The sequence below is a fragment of the Tursiops truncatus genome, chromosome 2 (genome assembly GCF_011762595.2).
Source record: "Tursiops truncatus isolate mTurTru1 chromosome 2, mTurTru1.mat.Y, whole genome shotgun sequence".
NCBI classification, from domain to species: Eukaryota; Metazoa; Chordata; class Mammalia; order Artiodactyla; family Delphinidae; genus Tursiops; species Tursiops truncatus.
Genome location: NC_047035.1, coordinates 86,924,072 through 86,947,367, shown reverse-complemented (window position 1 = coordinate 86,947,367; position 23,296 = coordinate 86,924,072). Strand labels below are relative to the sequence as shown.

General features: G+C 37.7%; 1 protein-coding gene across 2 annotated transcripts in view; it reads right to left on the bottom strand.

Annotated features, from left to right (window-relative positions):
* GOLM2 (golgi membrane protein 2) overlaps positions 1 to 23,296 on the bottom strand; it is a 109,927-nt gene that overhangs the window by 65,398 nt on the left and 21,233 nt on the right. The gene's annotated exons all lie outside the window — the stretch shown is intronic.

The following is a 23,296-nucleotide window of genomic DNA, read 5'->3' as shown; positions in this document are numbered from 1 at the left end:
GGTGCTGCAGCCAGGAGTCAGTGCTGTGCCTCTGAGGTGGGAGAGCCAACTTCAGGACACTGGTCCATAAGAGACCTCCAGCTCCACATAATATCAAACGGTGAAAATCTCCCAGCGATCTCCATCTCAACACCAACACCCAGCTTCACTCAACGACCAGCAAGCTACAGTGCTGGACATCTTATGCCAAACAACTAGCAAGACAGGAACACAACACCATCCATTAGCAAAGAGGCTGCCTAAGATCATAATAAGTCCACAGAAACCCCAAAACACACTACCAGACGTGGACCTGCCCACCAGAAAGACAAGATCCAGCCTCATTCACCAGAACACAGGCACTAGTCCCCTCCACCAGGAAGCCTACACAACCCACTGAACCAACTTTAGCCACTGGGGACAGACACCAAAAACAACGGGAACTACAAACCTGCAGCCTGCAAAAAGGAGACCCCAAACACAGTAAGATAAGCAAAATGAGAAGACAGAAAAACACACAGCAGATGAAGGAGCAAGATAAAAACCCATCAGACCTAACAAATGAAGAGGAAATAGGCAGTCTACCTGAAAAAGAATTCAGAATAATGATAGTAAAGATGATACAAATCTTGGAAATAGAATAGAGAAAATGCAAGAAACATTTAATAAGGACTTACAAGAACTAAAGATGAAACAAGCAATGATGAACAACACAATAAATGAAATTAAAAATACTCTAGAAGGGATCAACAGCAGAATAACTGAGGCAGAAGAACGGATAAGTGACCTGGAAGATAAAATAGTGGAAATAACTACTGCAGAGCAGAATAAAGAAAAAAGAATGAAAAGAACTGAGGACAGTCTCAGTTCTTTTCTCAGAGACCTCTGGGACAACATTACACGCACCAACATTTGAATTATAGGGGTTCCAGAAGAAGAAGAGAAAAAGAAAGGGTCTGAGAAAATATTTGAAGGGATTATAGTTGAAAACTTCCCTAATATGGGAAAGGAAATAGTTAATCAAGTCCAGGAAGCACACAGAGTCCCATACAGGATAAATCCAAGGAGAAACACGCCAAGACACATATTAATCAAACTGTCAAGAATTAAATACAAAGAAAACATATTAAAAGCAGCAAGGGAAAAACAACAAATAACACACAAGGGAATTCCCATACGATTAACAGCTGATCCTTCAGCAGAAACTCTGCAAGCCAGAAGGGACTGGCAGGACATATTTAAAGTGATGAAGGAGAAAAACCTACATCCAAGATTACTCTACCCAGCAAGGATCTCATTCAGATTTGATGGAGAAATTAAAACCTTTACAGACAAGCAAAAGCTGAGAGAGTTCAGCACCACCAAACCAGCTTTACAACAAATGCTAAAGGATCTTCTCTAGGCAAGAAACACAAGAGAAGGAAAAGACCTATAATAACAAACCCAAAACAATTAAGAAAATGGGAATAGGAACATACATATCGATAATCACCTTAAATATAAATGGATTAAATGCTCCTACCAAAAGACACAGACTGGCTGAACGGATACAAAAACAAGACCCATATATATATTGTCTACAAGAGACCCGCTTCAGACCTAGAGACACATACAGACTGAAAGTGAGGGGATAGAAAAGAATATTCCATGCAAATGGAAACCAAAAGAAAGCTGGAGTAGCAATTCTCATATCAGACAAAACAGACTTTAAAATAAAGACTATTAGAAGAGACAAAGAAGGACACTACATAATGATCAAGGGATCGATCCAAGAAGAAGATATAACAATTGTAAATATTTATGCACCCAACATAGGAGCACCTCAATAAATAAGGCAAATACTAACAGCCATAAAGGGGAAATCGACAGCAACACATTCATAGTAGGGGACTTAAACACCACACTTTCACCAATGGACAGATCATCCAAAATGGAAATAAATAAGGAAACACAAGCTTTAAATGATACATTAAACAAGATGGACTTAATTGATATTTATAGGACATTCCATCCAAAAACAACAGAATACACATTTTTCTCAAGTGCTCATGGAACATTCTCCAGGATAGATCATATCTTGGGTCACAAATCAAGCCTTGGTAAATTTAAGAAAACTGAAATTGTATCAAGTATCTTTTCCAACCACAACGCTATGAGACTAGATATCAATTACAGGAAAATATCTGTAAAAAATACAAACACATGGAGGCTAAACAATACACTACTTAATAACGAAGTGATCACTGAAGAAATCAAAGGGGAAATCAAAAAATACCTAGAAACAAATGACAATGGAGACATGACGACCCAAAACCTATGGGATGCAGCAAAAGCAGTTCTAAGAGGGAAGCTTATAGCAATACAATCCTACCTTAAGAAACAGGAAACATCTCGAATAAACAACCTAACCTTGCACCTAAAGCAATTAGAGAAAGAAGAACAAAAAACCCCCAAAGTTAGCAGAAGGAAAGAAATCATAAAGATCAGATCAGAAATATATGAAAAAGAAATGAAGGAAGCAATAGCAAAGATCAATAAAACTAAAAGCTGGTTCTTTGAGAAGTAAAACAAAATTGATAAACCATTAGCCAGACTCATCAAGAAAAAAAGGGAGAAGACTCAAATCAATAGAATCAGAAATGAAAAAGGAGAAGTAACAACTGACACTGCAGAAATACAAAAGATCATGAGAGATTACTACAAGCAATTCTATGCCAATAAAATGGACAACCTGGAAGAAATGGACAAATTCTTAGAAATGCACAACCTGCCAAGACTGAATCAGGAAGAAATAGAAAGTATGAACAGACCAACCACAGGCAATGAAATTGAAACTGTGATTAAAAATCTTCCAACAAACAAAAGCCCAGGACCAGGTGGCTTCACAGGCAAATTCTATCAAACATTTAGAGAAGAGCTAACACCTATCCTTCTCAAACTCTTCCAAAATATAGCAGAGGGAGGAACACTCCCAAACTCATTCTACGAGGCCACCATCACCCTGATACCAAAACCAGACAAGGATGTCACAAAGAAAGAAAACTACAGGCCAATATCACTGATGAACATAGATGCAAAAATCCTCAACAAAATACTAGCAAACAGAATCCAACAGCACATTAAAAGGATCATACACCGTGATCTAGTGGGGTTTATTCCAGGAATGCAAGGATTCTTCAATATACGCAAATCAATCAATGTGATACACCATATCAACAAACCGAAGGAGAAAAAGCATATGATCATCTCAATAGATGCAGAGAAAGCTTTCAACAAAATTCAACAGCCATTTATGATAAAAATCCTTCAGAAAGTAGGCATAGAGGGAACTTTCCTCAACAGAATAAAGGCCATATATGACAAACCCACAGCCAACATTGTCCTCAATGGTGAAAAACTGAAACCATTTCCACTAAGATCAGGAACAAGAAAAGGTTGCCCACTCTCACCACTCTTATTCAACATAGTTTTGGAAGTTTTAGCCACAGTAATCAGAGAAAAAAAGGAAATAAAAGGAATCCAAATCGGAAAAGAAGAAGTAAAGCTGTCACTGTCTGCAGATGACATGATACTATACATAGAGAATCCTAAAGATGCCACCAGAAAACTACTAGAGCTAATCAATGAATTTGGTAAAGTAGCAGGATACAAAATTAATGCACAGAAATCTCTGGCATTCCTATACACTAATGATGAAAAATCTGAAAGTGAAATCAAGAAAACACTCCCATTTACCACTGCAACAAAAAGAATAAAAAAATATCTAGGAATAAACCTACCTAAGGAGACAAAAGACCTGTATGCAGAAAATTATAAGACACTGATGAAAGAAATTAAAGATGATACAAGCAGATGGAGAGCTATACCATGTTCTTGGATTGGAAGAATCAACATTGTGAAAATGACTCTACTACCCAAAGCAATGTACAGATTCAATGCAATCCCTATGAAACTACCACTGGCCTTTTTCACAGAACTAGAACAAAAAATTTCACAATTTGTATGGAAACACAAAAGACCCCGAATAGCCAAAGCAATCTTGAGAACGAAAAATGGAGCTGGAGGAATCAGGCTTCCTGACTTCAGATTATACTACAAAGCTACAGTAATCAAGACAGTATGGTACTGGCACAAAAACAGAAATATAGATCAATGGAACAGGATAGAAAGCCGAGAGATAAACCCACGCACATATGGTCACCTTATCTTTGACAAAGGAGGCAGAAATGTACAGTGGAGAAAGGACAGCCTATTCAATAAGTGGTGCTGGGAAAACTGGACAGCTACATGTAAAAGTATGAGATTAGATCACTCCCTAACACCATACACAAAAATAAGCTCAAAATGGATTAAAGACCTAAATGTAAGACCAGAAACTATCAAACTCTTAGAGGAAAACATAGGCAGAACACTCTATGACATAAATCACAGCAAGGTCCTTTTTGACCCACTGCCTAGAGAAATGGAAATAAAAACAAAAGTAAACAAATGGGACCTAATGAAACTTAAAAGCTTTTGTGCAGCAAAGGAAACCATAAAGAAGACCAAAAGACAACCCTCAGAATGGGAGAAAATATTTGCAAATGAAGCAACTGACAAAGGATTAATCTCCAAAATTTATAAGCAGCTCATGCAGCTTAATAACAAAAAAACAAACAACCCAATCCAAAAATGGGCAGAAGACCTAAATAGGCATTTCTCCAAAGAAGATATACAGAGTGCCAACAAACACATGAAAGAATGCTCAACATCACTAATCATTAGAGAAATGCAAATCAAAACTACAATGAGATATCATCTCACACCAGTCAGAATGGCCATCATCAAAAAATCTAGAAACAGTAAATGCTGGAGAGGGTGTGGAGAAAAGGGAACCCTCTTACACTGTTGGTGGGAATGTAAATTGATAGATCCACTGTGGAGAACAGTACGGAGATTCCTTAAAAAGCTACAAATAGAACTACCATATGACCCAGCAATCCCACTACTGGGCATATACCCTGAGAAAACCATAATTCAAAAAGAGTCATGTACCAAAATGTTCATTGCAGCTCTATTTACAATAGCCCAGAGATGGAAACAACCTAAGTGTCCATCATCAGATGAATGGATAAAGAAGATGTGGCACATATATACAATGGAATATTACTCAGCCATAAAAAGAGACGAAATTGAGCTATTTGTAATGAGGTGGATAGACCTAGAGTCTGTCATACAGAGTGAAGTAAGTCCTAAAGGGAAAGAAAAATACCGTATGCTAACACATATATATGGAATTTAAGAAAAACAATGTCATGAAGAACCTAGGGGTAAGACAGGAATAAAGACACAGACCTACTGGAGAATGGACTTGAGGATATGGGGAGGGGGAAGGGTAAGCTGTGACAAAGTGAGAGAGTGGCATGGACATATATACACTACCAAACGTAAAATAGATAGCTAGTGGGAAGCAGCTGCATAGCACAGGGAGATCAGCTCCGTGCTTTGTGACCACCAAGATGGGTGGGATAGGGAGGGTCAGAGGGAGGGAGATGCAAGAGGGAAGAGATATGGGAACATATGTATATGTATAACTGATTCACTTTGTTATAAAGCAAAAACTAACACAGCATTGTAAAGCAATTATACTCCAGTAAAGATGTAAAAAAAAAGAAGAAAAAGTTTTTGAGTTGAATATTGGTTAATAGTATGGTTTTTCGAAATCTTACCAGAAGATTTTCAACTCTATATTAAGAAAAGAATTGTTTGAATCAATTAATGTCAAGTCAAAAATAATTATTGTTTATCAACATTCCACAGGATGACAGATACTACACAGGACTCATTGCTGCAGTCATTGTCCTCTAGGTGCCAGTATACAAGAGCACCAGGAACTTAAAGCGTACCAAAATATGACTCAGTTTAAGGCTCACCACTTAATTTAAAAATTAAGACAAGGCCTTGGATAGCCAGGATATCAAAGAACTACTTTGTCTCAGTTCTTGCTTAAACAGGTTTCATCTAATTGTAAAATGCAACTAAAATACTGTAAACAGGTTATCTTGTCAACCTCAAGAGCAACATTATTTTGAAAGGTGCAGACTGATTCATACTGATGAAAAGCAGCACCATGAGTGGCAAAATGATTATGCTAAATACCACTTCAATCTCTAAAGAAAAAAACTTTAACTTTTCATCTTGAAATAATTATAGGTTCATAGGAAATTGCAAAGATAGCACAGATAAATCCGATATACCCTTCACACAATTTTCCCCAATGGGTACATCTTATACAACAATATGACATCAAAATCAGGAAACTGACATTGGTACAATGTGTATGTATACAGTTCTATGCCATTTTATCATACGTATAGATTCATGTAAACACCATCAAAAATCAAGATACAGACCTATTCCATCGTCACAAATATCTCCCTCATGCTATCATTTATAGTCAAATCTATCCTCCTTCCCCACTATACCTGATCCCTGGTAACCACTAATTTGTTCTCCACTCCGTAATTTTGTCATTTCAAGAATATTATATAAATGGAATCATATAGTATGTGACCTTTTGAGATTTTTTTCAATCAACATAATGCATAGTTGTATACATCAATAGTTCATTCCTTTTTATTGCTGAGTGGTATTCCGATACGAATGTACAATAGTTTGTTTAAGCATTCAACTACTTTAGAACATATTGGTGGTTTCTAGTTTTTGGCTATAACAAACACAGCAGCTATGAAAAACTGTGTACAGATTTTTACATGAATATTAGTTTTTATTTCTCTGGAATAAATGCCCAGGAGTGAGACTGCTGGGTTGTATGGTAAGTCTATGTTTAGTTTTTAAAGAAACTGTCATGTTATTTTCCAGTGTCCATGACATTTTCAACTACGTTTTAAGAACTTATTGTGCCAAGGTACTGGATGGGAGAGTATAAAACAATTAGAAAACATGAGAGCAGTCTCAAAGAATCAGTAGGCAAGGTAGCACCTAAAATAGTATAATTACTGTAGGATTTCAGAGATGATTCCTACCTAATATGATCAGGAAAGTTTCTTGGAAGGGGTCTTATCCGAATTAGGCATTGAAGGCTAGGTAAAACTCTAAATAAGTAGAAAAAAGCATTTCAGATAGAGGAGGTGGCATTAAGAAAAGGTACAGAGGTAAGAAAGCATGAGACATGTATGAAGACCCCACCAAAGTACCGTTTGGCTAAAGCACATGATACAGGGAAAACTATAATAATGAAGAAGGTTGGGAAAAAAAAGACTGGAGGGCCCTTCCACTGATATGAAATGTCCAGACTAGGCAAATCCATAGAGACAAAAAGTAATTAGTGGTTGCCAGGGGCTGAAGGGAGGGGGAATGAAGGGTGACCCCCTAATGGGCGTGGGGTTTCTTTTTGGGGTGATAAAAATGTTCTGGAATAAAATAGGGAGATGGCTGCACAACTTTGTGAGTATACTAAAAACCTCTGAATTGCACACTTTTTTTAAAAAGGGCAAATTTCATGGTCTTTGAATTATATCAACATTTTAATGCAAAAAATAAAAATAAAAATGCTGAGGGTACTATGGGGCACCATATAGGAAACTGGGGATGAAATAATGGATAAACACTAGGCACTCAAGTTTACTATTTAGAAGACACAGTCAAGTAGACAGGCAATTATAGTAAAATAAGTGCTATTATTGGATTCTACAGACAGGATGGCAGAACTTAGTAAAAGCATTTAAATCCAGCCTTGGGGAAATGAGAGGAGGTTTCTGGAGATGATGATAACTGAAATAAGTCCAGCAGGAAGAATAGTGGCTAGCCAGTGGAAGTAGGGAGAGGGTAAGGAAACGTGTCAAAATTTCGAAGTTAAAAACACTGCACATCAGAGAAACTGCAAGCAGTTCTAAGCAGTTTTAAGCTGGAACAGAGAGTTGGGGGAAATGACGAGAAATATGTCTAGAAAGATAAGCAAGGTCCACATTACAAAGCGTCTTGCCAAGGAATGTGGATACATTCCACTGGCTATGGTCAACTTTTAAAGGACTTCAAACAACGTAATGAAACCCAATTTGCATTTTAAAAAGTCAATCTGGCTTCAGTATGATGAGTGGACTAGAGAGACAAGACTAGAGAGACCAGGTAAGAGAGTAGGAGAATGGGGGACTACTGTTGTTTTTCAAGTGAGAGAAAATGTTCCTTTAAGCCAGAGGTGGGCAAATTATGCCTGTGAGCCAAATCTAGCCTGCTGCCTGCTTTTGTATGGATGGCAAACAAAGGATGGTTTTTACATTTTTAAATGGTTGGAGAGAAAAGCCAAAAGAATATTTCATGAATTATATGAAATTTAAATGTCAGTGTCTATAAATAAAGTTTTATGGGAAATAGCCCCATCCATTCATTTCCATATTGTCTATGGCTGCTTTGGAGCTGCAGTGATTGCAAAAAAGATCATATGGACTGCAAAGCCTAAAGTATTTACTATCTGGCCCTTTATAGAAAAAGTTTGCCAATTCCTGGTCCAAACTAACAGAATGAGAACAGAGAGATAAATATATGTGAGAGATATTAAAGGGGAACAATGAATAGTCTAACTGATTGATTAGATAGAGGAGTAAAAGAAGAAACATTAAGGATGATGTTTAAATTTCTAGAGTAAGGGGACTAAGGTAAGACTGCAATACTCCATAATAGGGAAACACAGGAGAAACAGACTTGGGATGGGAGGGAGAAGTGGGGACATGATTCTTTTTCAGATTTGGACCTACTGAATTTGAGGCACTTGTGACACACCCGAGAGATCTTTAGTAGGAAGTTGGACATATGGGTTTAGAGCTTGGGCATAGATGATTTGAGAGTTATTCGCATACGGATGGCGATTAAAGCCATGGGAGTGATATCACTGATGAAAAGCTGCAAGAGGCAGCAGGAAAATCTGATACCAACAGCTATGTGATCTGCTGACTACTAAGAACTGCTTTCTAATAACTTCTAATTAGCCTATGTCTATTTTCTTTCCCGTTTCTTTTACAGTAGTCCCCCACCCACCCCAACCCGTGGTTTTGCTTTCTGTGGTTTCAGTTACCAGCAGTCTGAAAATTCCAGAAATAAACAATTCATAAGTTTTAAATTGCGGGCTGTTATGAGTAACGTGATGAAATCTGGGTGACACGCTCCGTCCTTCCTGGGATCCCTAACCATCAACATCACCCGCTCCTAACACCCAACGACTCACAGTGCCATGGCTTGATGATCCAAGATCACCCAAAGCAAGTGATCCTCCTTCTAACCTATCAGCAAAAAAGTCAATAGTAGTTTAATGCTACGTCATTCATCTCATTTCATCGCACCACGCAGGCATTTTATCATCTCACATCCTCAAAAGAAGGGTGAGTAAAGTACAAGATATTATATTTTGAGAGAGACCACATTCATGTCACTTTGATTACAGTATATTGTTATAATTGTTCTATTTTATTATTATTAATCTCTTACTGTGCCTTATTTAGAAATTAAACTTTATCGTAGGTATGTATGTATGTATGTATGTAAAAAACATAGTATACATAGGGTGTAGTACTATCCATGGTTTCAGGTATAAAATGCGGGTCTTCGTATGCATCCCCCGAGGATAAGGGGGGATTATTGTATTCTCATGATCCAATTTCTTTTTACATTTTTTGCCCCTCCAAAGAACATAGCCATCCTTTATTTTTGTTTTCAACAAGTTTGCATTACTTTGTTTTTTATCCATTTTTATGATGCTCTTCCAGCTTCCTGTACTCTATTTTAAATTTACTTTTGAAACAGCTACAGAGATGCTATTCTTTTTCTTTTTTTAATTACTAATTAATTAATTTTGGCTGTGCCAGGTCTTAGTTGCGGCCTGCGAGATCTTTAGTCATGGCATGCGAACTGTTAGTTGCGGCATGCATGTGGGATCTAGTTCCCTAACCAGGGATTGAACCCGGGCCCCCTGCATTGGGAGCATGGAGTCTTAGCCACTGGACCACCAAGGAAGTCCCCTATATCCTTATACTCTTAAAATTTTTTTTTAACGGAGATGGGGGAATTCAATCTACAGACTTCAAAAATAGTAAAGGATATTATGAGCAGTACTACTTTATTCTTATCACTTTAATTTTCTCTTCAATCTTTTTAATTGAGAATGGAGATGCTGATCCCAATGGCTCATATATAAAGTCCTCACATTTCAAAAGCTGCTCTGGAACAATATATTTTACATGGTATTAAAGAGAAAATCACAGCTTGTCTAAATAAAAGCCTTTCTTAATCCAAACAGAATGAATTTATTTCCCACCTCATTCTTTTGCCATGCAAGGATTTTCCAGTTAGCTTCTAAGACCCACTTTATGGCATATTGTTTCCTTGGCATCTCATGTTCTCTATTATTCCTGTCAGTCTTTCTTTGCACAAAAATCTTATATTCAGGGTTCAGTATTATCAGGCACCAGTTCCCAATTTCTCTCACCTCCTATTAATACTAGTTTCAGTGCTATGGTTATCTCACCTTCCATATGCCTTTGAACAGAGGCACCACAGATTTGCTCATAGATCTCTGGCAGATCATTAATCCCAGTTCTCTTCCTTCTAGAATAATTTTATTATGTTGCTCAGTTTTAGAATCTAGATGTCTGCTACTAAATTATCTGTTCATCTTTTTGACACTGCAATATTACAGGCATCTGATATCTCTTCTCTCCACATATACAACCCAATCCCCAAAATTCTTATCTAGCTTCTAAAACAGTTTGACAAAGAATTCCTCTAACTTTCAATCTTATCCTTTTAAGGCAATCTGAATGTGTTTTTACCTACCATGGCACTCCCTTGTATTTTTGCAAAATCTAAGAATGTAAAGCAATGACTTAATTTTGGCTTTAATCTTATGTTTTCTACCATCTTGGATCTGTTTAAAGACTTCTTCCACTAGGCTTCTGATTTTTAATGTTTTCTTCAATGTCTTCAATCTGGTTTTCTTTACTTTTATGCTTCTCATTAATCATTTCTGCATATAGATAGGTCTCTTTAGTTCTTTAACTTCTTTGGGTTTAACCCTCTGAGATCCTTCATTTCTTTTAATACTTCCACCACCTCATCACCTTCAAAAGGAAGCTGATCATTCCTCCTCATAGTTTTAATTTCCTTGTGTTCTACCAGGAATTTGCTTATGTTCTAAATTACTCTATCAAAACTTCCGAGCTGCTGAGAAATTAATTTGAGTTCTCACTACTGCATAATTAGAAAAAAGGTATTTCACTTTACCACATATATGCTCTCTTGAACTGGCAATGCTATAAAATACAGATGGTCCTCTGCACCCACCATTTTATATAAGGAACTTGAGCATACATCTCTGCACAGGGGCTCCTGGAACCAATCCCTTCAGTACCGAGGGACGACTATACTTTCTTTTCTTTCTAAGTATATTCCAGACAAGTAACAGTATATAAACCCTAAGAAGTATTATTTAATCCTTATTTTATAAATGGATTCTCATTGGCTTCTTAGGTCCTTTCTTGGTTACTTTCAGACTTTTCCCATAATATCCTTATTTACAATACGCAAGAAAGATACCAAATAATCGTTTCCTTTTTAAATTTCTTTGGGGATGAGAGATAGATGTGTTTAGACAGACACACACACACACACACACATACATTCACAAACACAGACCCATCTCTTTGCCTAATTTACATCTATGGTCAGATAGACTCCAACCCAGATTCGAATATATCCTCCAAACCCCCTCAATGCTCAAAATGCCTTGCCTGGCTTCAGAGTCTACTGGGGAAAGCTCATATTCAGTCCTTTCAAAAACAAAACGTTCTTTTATCACATGCAGCCCTATTTCCAACCAGAATGTCACTTTGTCTCTTTTCTACCCCCAAGGTTCATCAGAAATGAGAATTCCATGAGAACAGAAACTGTCTCTCGTTCATCCCTATGTCCAGTGTCTGGCATACTGCCTGACCCCAATAAACACTCAATAAGTGTTTGCTGAATGGCTCCTTAGACTTTTGTGTTCCATATTCTTTGTACTACATGCTATCCTACCTGAAGCTGTACTTTAGCCCTATTTATATAATTCTAATTATCCTTCAATACTGCTGAACTACCTCATTTATTTCCCTTTGTTATCAACTTCACTGCTGTAGTTAGGCTTCACTTTCCCTCTCTCCTTCTGTAATACTTGTTTCTCCGGGATTTGGAGTCCATCTATAACAGGCCGATTATCCATGCTTCCTTTGGCCTTTTCCATGTTAATCTCTCAAAATGTGTTTATGACCCTTCCTGCAACCTCTTTTTTCCTTCTTCTTCTGAGGCATGTGTTCTTTATCTCTTTTTTTCAGTAAGAATTATCCTCTCCTGATATTTTCCTATAGCACTTCTTAGAGCTCACCCTCAGCTACTTCATTTATTTTCCTCTAATCTTTGTTTCTCTAATACCTAAAACTTAATCTTTATATTTCTACCCCCTCTTTTCTGAAGCTCTCTTAATGCTTTCCCCATCCCACACGGCTACTGTGAATTAAGTTTGGCAGCTGTTACCAGCTCACTTGCTCTGCTTTTCTTTTCATTCTGGGACCTTGAAAATGGCTCAGCTGTGCATGCTTCACTTTCATTATGACCTGTTCTCAGGCAATCAGCACAACTATGACCACTGATCCCAAAGATTACATACAATTGGCTTTTTAGAGATGTCATTTCTGGCTCCTTTTTCTCCACACTAGAAACATTTTTCCTGATTATATCTCATACTCAGATGATTTCTGGAAACAAAACTATTTTCTGTAATATAATTGCCAAACCTGGCTGATGCTCAGAATCACCTGAGGAGCTTTAAGAAATATATATCCTTGCCTCCCCAACCCCACTTCAGTCCGATTCAGCAGTCTGGGGATGAGTCCAGGAATCTTTTTTTCTAAAAAGCTAAAGTGATTCTGATAAGCAGCCATGTTTAGCAATTACTCATCTATAGTATGTCTCTGGCTGGCAACTATACCAGCTGGATCAAAATGGAATAACATTAATAATAACTATTAAATGCTTATTCTGTGCCAGGCCTTGTGCTAAGTGCTAATCAAATATTATTGCATTTAGTCCCCACAACCACCCTCTGAGGTGGACTCTCCATTTCACAGATGAGGAAACTGTGCTCTGTATCATATGCCTACAGTAGATTCTGGATATTCTCCCAAGCAGTCCCAGACCAAAGTCTGTGCTTATGACCCCCATGCATATACTAGATCAGTAGTTAGTAGGTGTCTATAACCTTTTTTTCTTATTCCTCATACATTGCACACATGTAATTCAGTCAACATTCCAAACACACTTGCAACTTTTACTTGATCTGTCAAAGAATTAGTCTCTCTTGAAGCAAGTTTTAGTTTAAACTATACCCAGTTACATTTTTAAAGAGAATAAGATAAGCAAGGTCTTTGGTCTTAGTTGGCTACAATGAATCACTACAAAGGTTTTTTATTCACTCATTCTTTTTTTTTTTTGATAAGTCATTTATAATGCATTTACTGAATATGCACTATGTGCTAGGCCTGAGGATACAAAGTATTTGGTTTTGGTCTGTTAAGAAGAGTCACAAAAAATCACTAGTTTGTTTATTCATTCATTCTGTCAGCCAGTCATAAGGAAAGCATTAATCGAACACCTACTAAGTGAAAGACAGTGTAGAAGGCCTAGAAATACAGCAATATACAAGAAACAGGAGAGAGGTCTGGATAAAGGATACACATTTTGGAGACATCAGCGTAAGTGAAGTTTTCTGAGTGATTATGATTATTTAGGAAGAGAGTAGAATGAGAAGAGGATCTCAAATAGAAAACTATGAACTATAACACTTAATGATGAATAGGAGAGAAGCCAGTAAGGGAGACTAAGAACTGAGAGAAGAAAAACGGGAGAGTCTAGCATGATGGAAGCCAGGAGCACAGTGCTAGGTAAAAAGATGCTGAGAAATTAGGTATAGGGAGAGAAAAATGCAAATGTGGACAAAGACAATTCTCTGTTCAAGAAATGTGATTGGGAAGGGGAAGAAAGACTCAGGTATATTTTAAGTGCTGAGGAGCAAGTATAGATAAAGGGATTGAATATAAGAGGGAGGCTGGATTAATAACAGGACGAGGTCTTTGAAAAGGTAGAGGAGATTGGACCCCGAGAACAGGTGGAGAGGCTGGTCCTGGAGAAAGGATGAACCCTTCTTTATTCTAACAAGGAGGAAAGACATATGGGTGGAGATGTAGGTATGCCTGCAGATTTGGTAGGGTAGTAGTTCCTGTTCAATTCTTGGTCAAGCAGGAAACAGGATCACCTGTTGAGTTCAAGGAGAAGAGGAGTTTAAGGCAGGCAGGGTCTGAGGAGGGTAGAAGTTTGAAAGTTGTTGGAATGAGTGTGTTGACTAGATATATGTAATCTGTAAGGTGCTGATGAAAATCCAGTTGGGGTAGCTGATCATAAATTTCTGTAAGTACCAGTATGGTTGTATGAATTTCTCCACCTGCACTTGAAATAGACATGTAAAAGAATAATGGCAAGAAACTAAAACAACAGACCATTGAATCTTAGCTGTATAGAGAGGAAAGTAAAGAATGAATAGGGATACTGGAAAGGAAGAAGAAAAGGATCAGCAGTCTAGGTGAAGTTGAAAAACAAGTATAGTTTGTTCGGCAGTTCTAATCCTTTTTTTTTTCTTAACATATTCTCCCAAGAATATGCATGTTTGAGGTTCACAAACTTTCAGTTTCAAGGATTTGAAATCTTATGTCAGGTTCATGTTACAATGAATTAATAATTAAGGCCTTTGGTAGTCATTAATGTTGGCAAATATTTCTAGCTCTCATCCCAGGCACTTTGTAGGATTGCTCCTCCCCATTCTTCTGAAATTGGGTTAAGGGAGGGGCAATGAAATGTGAGCAAAATGACAGGAATCGCTTCCAGGCATAAGCAATTATAGGGAGCACAGTTCATTATTCTCTCATTCTACCAAAGCCACCAATGTTTCAGATGGTGACTGCTCAGTCCTCTAGGGTCATAAAAAGACAAAGACACAGAGCAATGCCTCTAGTAGACCCACAGAGGGCATGATGAATGAGTGAGCAATTTTAAGCCACATAAGAGGATGCAGATGGAGGACTATGAAAGGGAAGGAGAGAATGAGAGATAGGTAGGGAAATCAAGGCAGATTTGGAAGGGAAAGCAAGGCAGACCTGGAAAGTATGAGAGCAAGAGTCTCCTCCCCACCTGCCATATCCAGCCCATAAGACATTTCCATTTGCACATCCACTAATACTTGAAACTTGAAATGTAAAAAAATCAAAAGAGTTTCTCCACAAATTAGCACCCTTGTCAACTTTCCCATTACTTTCAGTGGCATCATCATCCTTTTGGTTCTCCTGCCTCTTACCTCTTCTCATCCTATTCACCAGTCCATTAGTGCATACAACTACATGCCTTCATATGCTGCACAGGCTATCACCAAGTCCGGGGAATTCCCTGGTGGTCCAGTGGTTAAGACTCGGCACTTTCACTGCCATGGGCCCGGGTCGGGGAACTAAGACCCCACAAGCCTGTGCGGCATGGCCAAAATAAAGAAATAAATAAAATAAATAAAAGCTATCACCAAGCCCTGGCAATTCTTCTGCAGTTTCTCTCAGATCTGACCCTTAACTTATTCTGTGTTCATGGCATCCACCTACATGGACTATTCTCATCTAGCTGCACTAGAATATAAGCTCCATAAGAGCAGAGAACTTACTTCTTTGGTCACCCCTGTATCCCCTGGAATACTGCAGGTACTCAACATTATTACTGAATAAATAAACGAAGATATCTAATCTATCAATTGTCTTTTCCCACTTTTATTTATTTTCTAGCCATAGTGAGAAACATCTTTGGAAAAACTTTGTTTTCCATCATCTTTCTTCTAGTCAAGATCTAACAATAGAATACTACTGACCCTAGCATAGACTATAAAATTCTTTGGGGCTTCCCTAGTGGCGCAGTGGTTGAGAGTCCGCCTGCCGATGTAGGGGACACGGGTTCGCGCCCCAGTCCGGGAAGATCCCACATGCCGCGGAGCGGCTGGGCCCGTGAGCCGTGGCCGCTGAGTCTGCGCGTCCGGAGCCTGTGCCCTGCAACGGGAGAGGCCACAACAGTGAGAGGCCCGCGTACCGCAAATAAATAAATAAATAAATTCCTGTTTCCTGCATAAGCTAGCTCTAGTTGGAAAAAAATAAATAAATAAATAAAATAAAATAAAATAAAATTCTTCTACTGAGGATTTAATGCCTTCCATAAGGTGGGCACCACTTTCTCTAGCCAGTTATCAGAAATGATCACTTTGACATAGTCAAGTTAGTTTTAACCATCTCTAATAATTAAATTTCTCTTTCCTATGTCCATTTATCATTAGCAAATGGAGTATCCTTCCCTTTCCTTTTTACTACTACAAATTACATTGCCTCCTTTAAAATCAGAACCAAAACTTAAATTGATTCTACAGTAGCATGATGTTAATTTTTACAGATAAAAATGTCATTACATTCACTGTCCCCCATCCTTCCAACAAGCTCCCAAGTTTTTACGCTATTAGGCCCTATTCATACCATCCACTTCCAGGTTCCCTCTAATTTAGTCATGTCCAGCTACCTCCTGCCAAGACTACCCACTACCGTTGCCAAATCCTGTTTTAGGTCTTGAGGGCACATTTAATTTCTTCCTATGTTGATTATTCAGTATATATTTATTGAGTACCTATTTTGCATAAGTCACTGTTCTAAGCACTGGGGATACAGCAAATCAAAAATAGAAAAACATTCCTACTCTTGTTGATGGGGGTGGCTACAATAAACAAAGAAGTTACACAACACATTAGAAACTGATAACTGCTGTGGAAGAAATACATTAGAGATGGAGAAGGGGGGGAAGGCCTCACCAAAATGGTGTTATTTGAACAAAGACTTGCAAGAGTGAGAATTACCATGTAGCTCTCTGGAGAAAGAGTGTCCTAGGCAGAGGGCATGAAGCCCTACCACAGGAGAATGATTTCTATTTCACAGAACAACAAAAAGGCCAGTGTGGTGTGAATGTTGTGAGCAACAAGAAGGGTAGTAAGAGACAAGGTCAGAGAACTGTGAGCAAAGCAGACGGTATGGGGCCTGTGGACCACTGTAAAGACTTGGACTTTTTCTGCAGTTGAGATGGAAGCCACCCGAAGCATCTTGGGCAGATAAGGAGCATGATCTAATTGACATTTTAACATGATACTGTGTTGAAAATGCATTGAAGTGGAAGCAAGGAGAGAAGGAGGCCAGATAAGCCATCACCAATACTCTAAGCAAGAGATAGTGGTAATTCAGACTGGGGTCATAGTAATGGGGGTAGGGAGAAGTGTCTGGATTCTGGATATATGTGTTGTAACCTGGGCCAACAGAATTTGCTGGTAAGTTGGAAGTGGCGGTGAAAAATAAGGAGTCAAGAAAAACTCCAAAGTTTCTGGCCTGATAAAGGAAGGAGTTGCCATCAACTTCGTTGGGGATGGCTGTGAGTAGAAGATCTGGGGTATGGGAAAGATCAGTGGTTTGGCTTTGGACAGGTTAAGTCCAAAACTGTACTTGCCATCCAAGAGGAAATAATGGGTAAGGAGTTCAAGATGAGTAGGAATATCAAGCCGAGAATTCAAGAGAACAGTTTGGATAAGAGATATAAATTTGGAAATTAACAGTATATAGGTGATACTTAAGTAGGTGTTAGTAGGAGCTCTCCAAGAGACTGAGTAAAGATAAGGAAGAGGTCCAAGAACTAAGCCGTAGGGCATTTCCTTTGAGGAGGAACCAGAAAAAAGTATGAGAAGGACTGGCTAGAAGGCAGAAGGAAAGCTGGATTTCCGGAAAGCCTGTTTCAAAGAGGAGGAGAAGGAAGGAGTAACCAACTAATCAAATGCTGCTCATAGGTGAAGTAAGATGATGACTATGAATAAACAAGTGGATTTAGCAACACTGAAATCACTGGTACCTTGAAAAGGACACTGGTGCTATGGCAGGGGCAAAAGCCTGATTAGAGTGGATTTAAGGGGAATGTATTTAAGCTGTTTCCAGCATAGGCTGCGAGAGGAATTTACTTCCACCAATAATCCTTCTACTTAGCAGAAGGCCAATAAGATTTCAGCTCACTTTCTGTGAAAGTTACCTCAGTTGATCATACTCATTACTTTCAAGTAAAAAATTCTATGGTGGAGTTAGTCCTTGGTCCTCTGAAACGAATTTTTCCAGAAATAACTGTATTAGAAAGCTCACTTCAGTTCTTAGCACCTAGAGTGAGCATACATCCTTGATTTTCTAAAGGTTCCATTTTAATATAATTTTGTCCTGTTAATGAAGGGGATTCTTTGTATGTGCAATTAAACATGATTTAATTTTATGCCACTATAAGAGTTTTCATATTAAAATTTTTTCTCAAATAAAAAAGAAATTCAGGGGACTTCCCTCATGGAAGAGTGGTTAAGAGTCCCCCTGCCAATGCAGGAGACATGGGTTGGAGCCCTGGTCCAGGAAGATCCCACATGCCGCGGAGCAACTGAGCCCATGTGCCACAACTACTGAACCTGCGCTCTAGAGCCCATGCTCCATAACAAGAAGCCACGTGCCGCACAAAGACCCAACACAGCCAAAATTACATAAATAAAATAAATAAATTTATTTTTTTAAAAAAAGAAATTCATTTTCAGCCAGGGGGCTGGGACAAGGGGAAAAGGGGAGTTTTGTTCATTGGGTATAGCATTTCAGTTCTGCAAGATGAAAAAATTCTAGGGATCTATTGCACAACAATATGCATATAGCTAACATTACTGTGCACTTAAAAATGATTAAGATGGTAAATTTTATATTATGTGGGGTTTTTAAATCACAATTAAAAAATTCTTTTACAGACATCATATCCTGCTGTCAAATAAATCTCTAATTGGAGGCATTGCAGGTATCAGAACAATATTTGGGGAGTAAAATGTGTTTTGTTTGGGGGAGGGGCACCATTTAAGGAAGTAAAACCTGTTAAGAAACTTCTCACTAAGCTGTAATATAGTTTCCTCCTTTCCTCTAGTTAAAGTAAGAGATACTGTACGGCATTAGGGCAGCAGCATAAGCTATACGAATGGGTTATTTATAAGTAGAATATGTATAAGTACTAAACTACCTTGCAGAATTTTATATGAAAGTTTATATCTATATTCTTTAGTCATATAGTCTTTCAAGTTTTTTACCAGGGCTTTTTAGTTGGAACTCTCTTTCATCCCTTGATCTTAGCTGCTCTTCTCTGGATCTTTCTTAAAACTTAAATCATGTAATCAATACTGAACAAAGTTTTGCAGGTATGGAAAGACTGTGATTATACAGAGGCCTAATAGCATATTGCTTAAAAGAACAAGCTGTAAGGTTAAATTGCCTGAGTCTGAATTCTGAATCCATGACTTATTGGCTCTATTACCTTAGACATACTGCTTAACTTCTCTGCACTTCAGTTTCCTTATCTGTAAAATGAGAATATGATCTGCCTCATCGGAGACAAACGAATGTTTACAATATCTCCTCCTCCCCCTCACAAGTAGTAAGTTCTTCATAAATGTTAGCTATTATTATTATGTAAAAGAGTAGAATGTCTACTTTATTGTTCCCAGGACCTAGCACAGCAGTCCCCAAAATTTAGCCTTTTTGTCTAAAGTAGTATATTGGAAATTTCACAGAATTTCCCAATTTATTACTTTATCCCCACTTCCTTTTTTTGATAGCTCAGAGCTAATTATCCTATAAGTACTGTGGATTATTTTCTCCTAAATGCTTCCACTGAATCTTCAATTTTTTCCCCCAATGCATAGTTAATGATCTTTCTGTGGTTTATCCCCTTCAACAGTACCATCTGTACACTGTGAACTTTTTCTAAATCATTCATTAAAAATGTTAAATATGACCAGTTGCAAAAATGATCTCGTCCTCCACCGTTTATTATTCTCTGAGAAAGTAACCATGGTACAATGGAAAAAATACTGGATTAGAAATCAGAAGACCTAGGTTTTAATTCCAACAATAGGTATGAGACCAGAGGAAAATCACTTTTAAAAGCTTTAGTTTTATCTATACAATGGGAACTACAAGCCCTATCTACCTTATGATTTCATTGTAAATATCAAATTAACCAGCCTTTCAGATCTATTATTCTCTATTCTTGCTGCCATTGTTTTAAAATTAGGCCCATAGTTCTTGCCTAAAATTCTGCATAATATATTTCGTAACTGATCTTGACTTCAATTTCTTTTCTCTACAATTATTCTCCATACTATGCCCATAATTATATTTTCAAAATACAAATTTGATTATATTGTTCCCCATCACCAAGAGGGTGATTAGTATGGCATATAAAGATTCTAAGAGTCTGACTGTAGACAGCCCAGAAATAAACCCCCACATATATTGGTCAACTGATTTTTTTTTTTATGGTGCAAGATACTTGTTTTTTTATTGGAGTACAATTGCTTTACTATGTTGTGTTAGTTTCTGCTGTACAATGAAGTGAATCAGCTATATGTATACATATATCCCCTCCCTCTTGGACATCCCTCCCCCCCATCCCACCCATCTGGGTCGTCACAGAGCACTGAGTTGAGCTCCCTGTGCTATATAGCAGGTTCCCACTAGCTAGCTTTTTCACACGTGGTAGTGTATTTATATCATTTGGTAAACTGATTTTTCAATGCTAAGACCATTTAATGGGAAAGAAGAGTCTCTTCAACAAATGCTGCTAAGACAACTAGATAACCACATGCAAAAGTATGAAGTTGGACCCTTACCTTGCACGATACAGGAAGATTAACTCAAATGGATCAAAAACCTAAATTCAAGAGCTAAAACTATAAAACTCTTAGAAGAAAACAGGGGAAAATCTTCATGACCTTCAATTTGGTAATGGTTGTTTAAATATGACACAAAAAGCACAGGCAACAAAAGAAAAAAATAAAACTATACTTTATCAAAATTTAAAACTTTTGTATATCAAAGGACACTATCAACAGAATGAAAAGACAACCCACAGAAAGGAGAAAATATCTGCAAATCATATATCTGACAAGGATTTAATATCAAGACTACATAAAGAACTCCTACAACTCAACAGAAAACACATCAAAAATGAGCAAAGGACTTGAATAGAGATTTCTCCAAAGAAGATAAAAATGGCCAAGAAACACATGAAAAAATATTAAACATCATTAGTCATTAGGGAAATGCAAATCAAAACTACCAATACCACCAGGATGGGCTATTACTTAAAAAAAAAAAGAAAGGGAAAATAACATGTGTTGACAGGGCTACGGAGAAACTGGAAACCCTGTGCATTGCTGGTGAGAGTGTAAAATGGTTTAGTCACTGTGGAAAACAGTTTGGTGCTTTCTCAAAAAGTTAAACATAGAATTACCATATGACCCAGCATTTCACTCCTAGGTGTATACCCAAAAGAACAGAAAATAGAGATTCAGACAGACTTATACACCAGTGTTCAAAGAAGTATTATTCACAATAGCTAAAAGGTGGAAACAACTCAAGTGTCTATCAACAAAAGAATGGAAAACAGAATGTGGTATAAACATACAATGGAATGTTATTCAATTGTAAAGAGGAATGAAGCTCTGATACATGCTACAACATAGATAAACTTTGAAAACATTATGCTAAGTGCAATAAGCCATACACAAAGGACAAGTGTGGTATGATTCCATTTATGTGAAGTATCCAGAATACACAAATTCATAGAGACAAAAAGTAAAATAGAGGTTACCAGAGGCTGAGAGAGGGGGGCAGTTATTGCTTAATGGGTACAGAGTTTCTCCTTGGAATGGTGAAAAAGTTCTGGAAATAGATAGTGGTGATGATTATACAATGTTGTGAATGCCACTAAACTGTAAACTTAAAAATGGTTAAAACAGTAAATTTTATGTTATGTAAATTTTACCACAATAAAAAATTAATAATAAAGAGTCTGGCCCTAAAGAGCTTTATCTGCAGCCACAAATTCCCTTCCTTCTCACCAACATGTACCTTGCATTCCACTCTCCTATTGAACTGCTTGACCTGTGAAGGTACAACATACTTTCAAGCTTTCCTGGCTTCATTTATGTTCCTTCTGTCCTTACCCCTTTCTAAGTTTGGTGAACTACTCTTCATCCATTAGGATTCATCTTTAGTGAATCTTTTCTTTCCTGACTTCCTGAAGCAGTTAATCAATTGTTCCTTAATACTTTCAAATCCCTTTGGAAACAGTTCTACTGTGGCATTTAATCATGCATTACGAATTATTTCTCTATGTGTATCTCCCCCATTAGACCAAGTTCCTTGAGGACTAGTAATTTTTTTTAATATTCTTTTTTTAAAATTGAAGTATAGCTGATTTACATATCCACTGTCGAGGACTAGTATTGAATCTTATTTTTCTATCCCTAGCACCTAGCACATGGTAAATACTCAACTTTCCCATATAAATGACTTACGCATATAATGTGCTTTGAAAAATCACAAAGCACTATATCAGGAAAAGGACTTATTTCATTTTACCCTTTGTGAATTTATTTTAAGTTAGTTTCCAGTTTATGCAACAAGTCCCTGATGATACGCAGTATACAAGACAACTCAATTTTTTTCATTATGCTCCCATTAACTAATCCTAAGGTTTTCTTCTCATATAAATGCTAAATTGAACCAGGAGAATATTTTTGAGTTTCTAAATGAACAAAATACTAATCTAGATGTACTATCATATGCTTCAAAAAAAGGATACATTCTATGTATGCCAGAAAGATAATGAGTTGATAATGAGTGCCTTTACATCAGAATATTTTGATTATGTCTTCCAGAAAAGTAGTGTAATCAGATATGTGGATAATATCTGTGGTAGCCCCAGCACATATTTACACATGCTTTAAGAGCCAGTGCAGGGGCTTCCCTGGTTGCGCAGTGCTTAAGAATCCACCTGCCAATGCAGGGGACACGGGTTCAAGCCCTGGTCCGGGAGATCCCACATGCTGCGGAGCAATTAAGCCCCATATACCACAACTACTGAGCCTGCACTCTAGAGCCTGCAAGCCACAACTACTGAAGCCCATGTGCTTTACAGCCTGTGTGCTGCAACTACTGAGACTGCGTGCTGCAACTACTGAAGCCCGCAGCCTAGAGCCCGTGCTCTGCAACGAGAAGCCACCTCAATGAGAACCTGCGCACCACAACAAAGAGTAGCCCCTGCTCACCACAACTAGAGA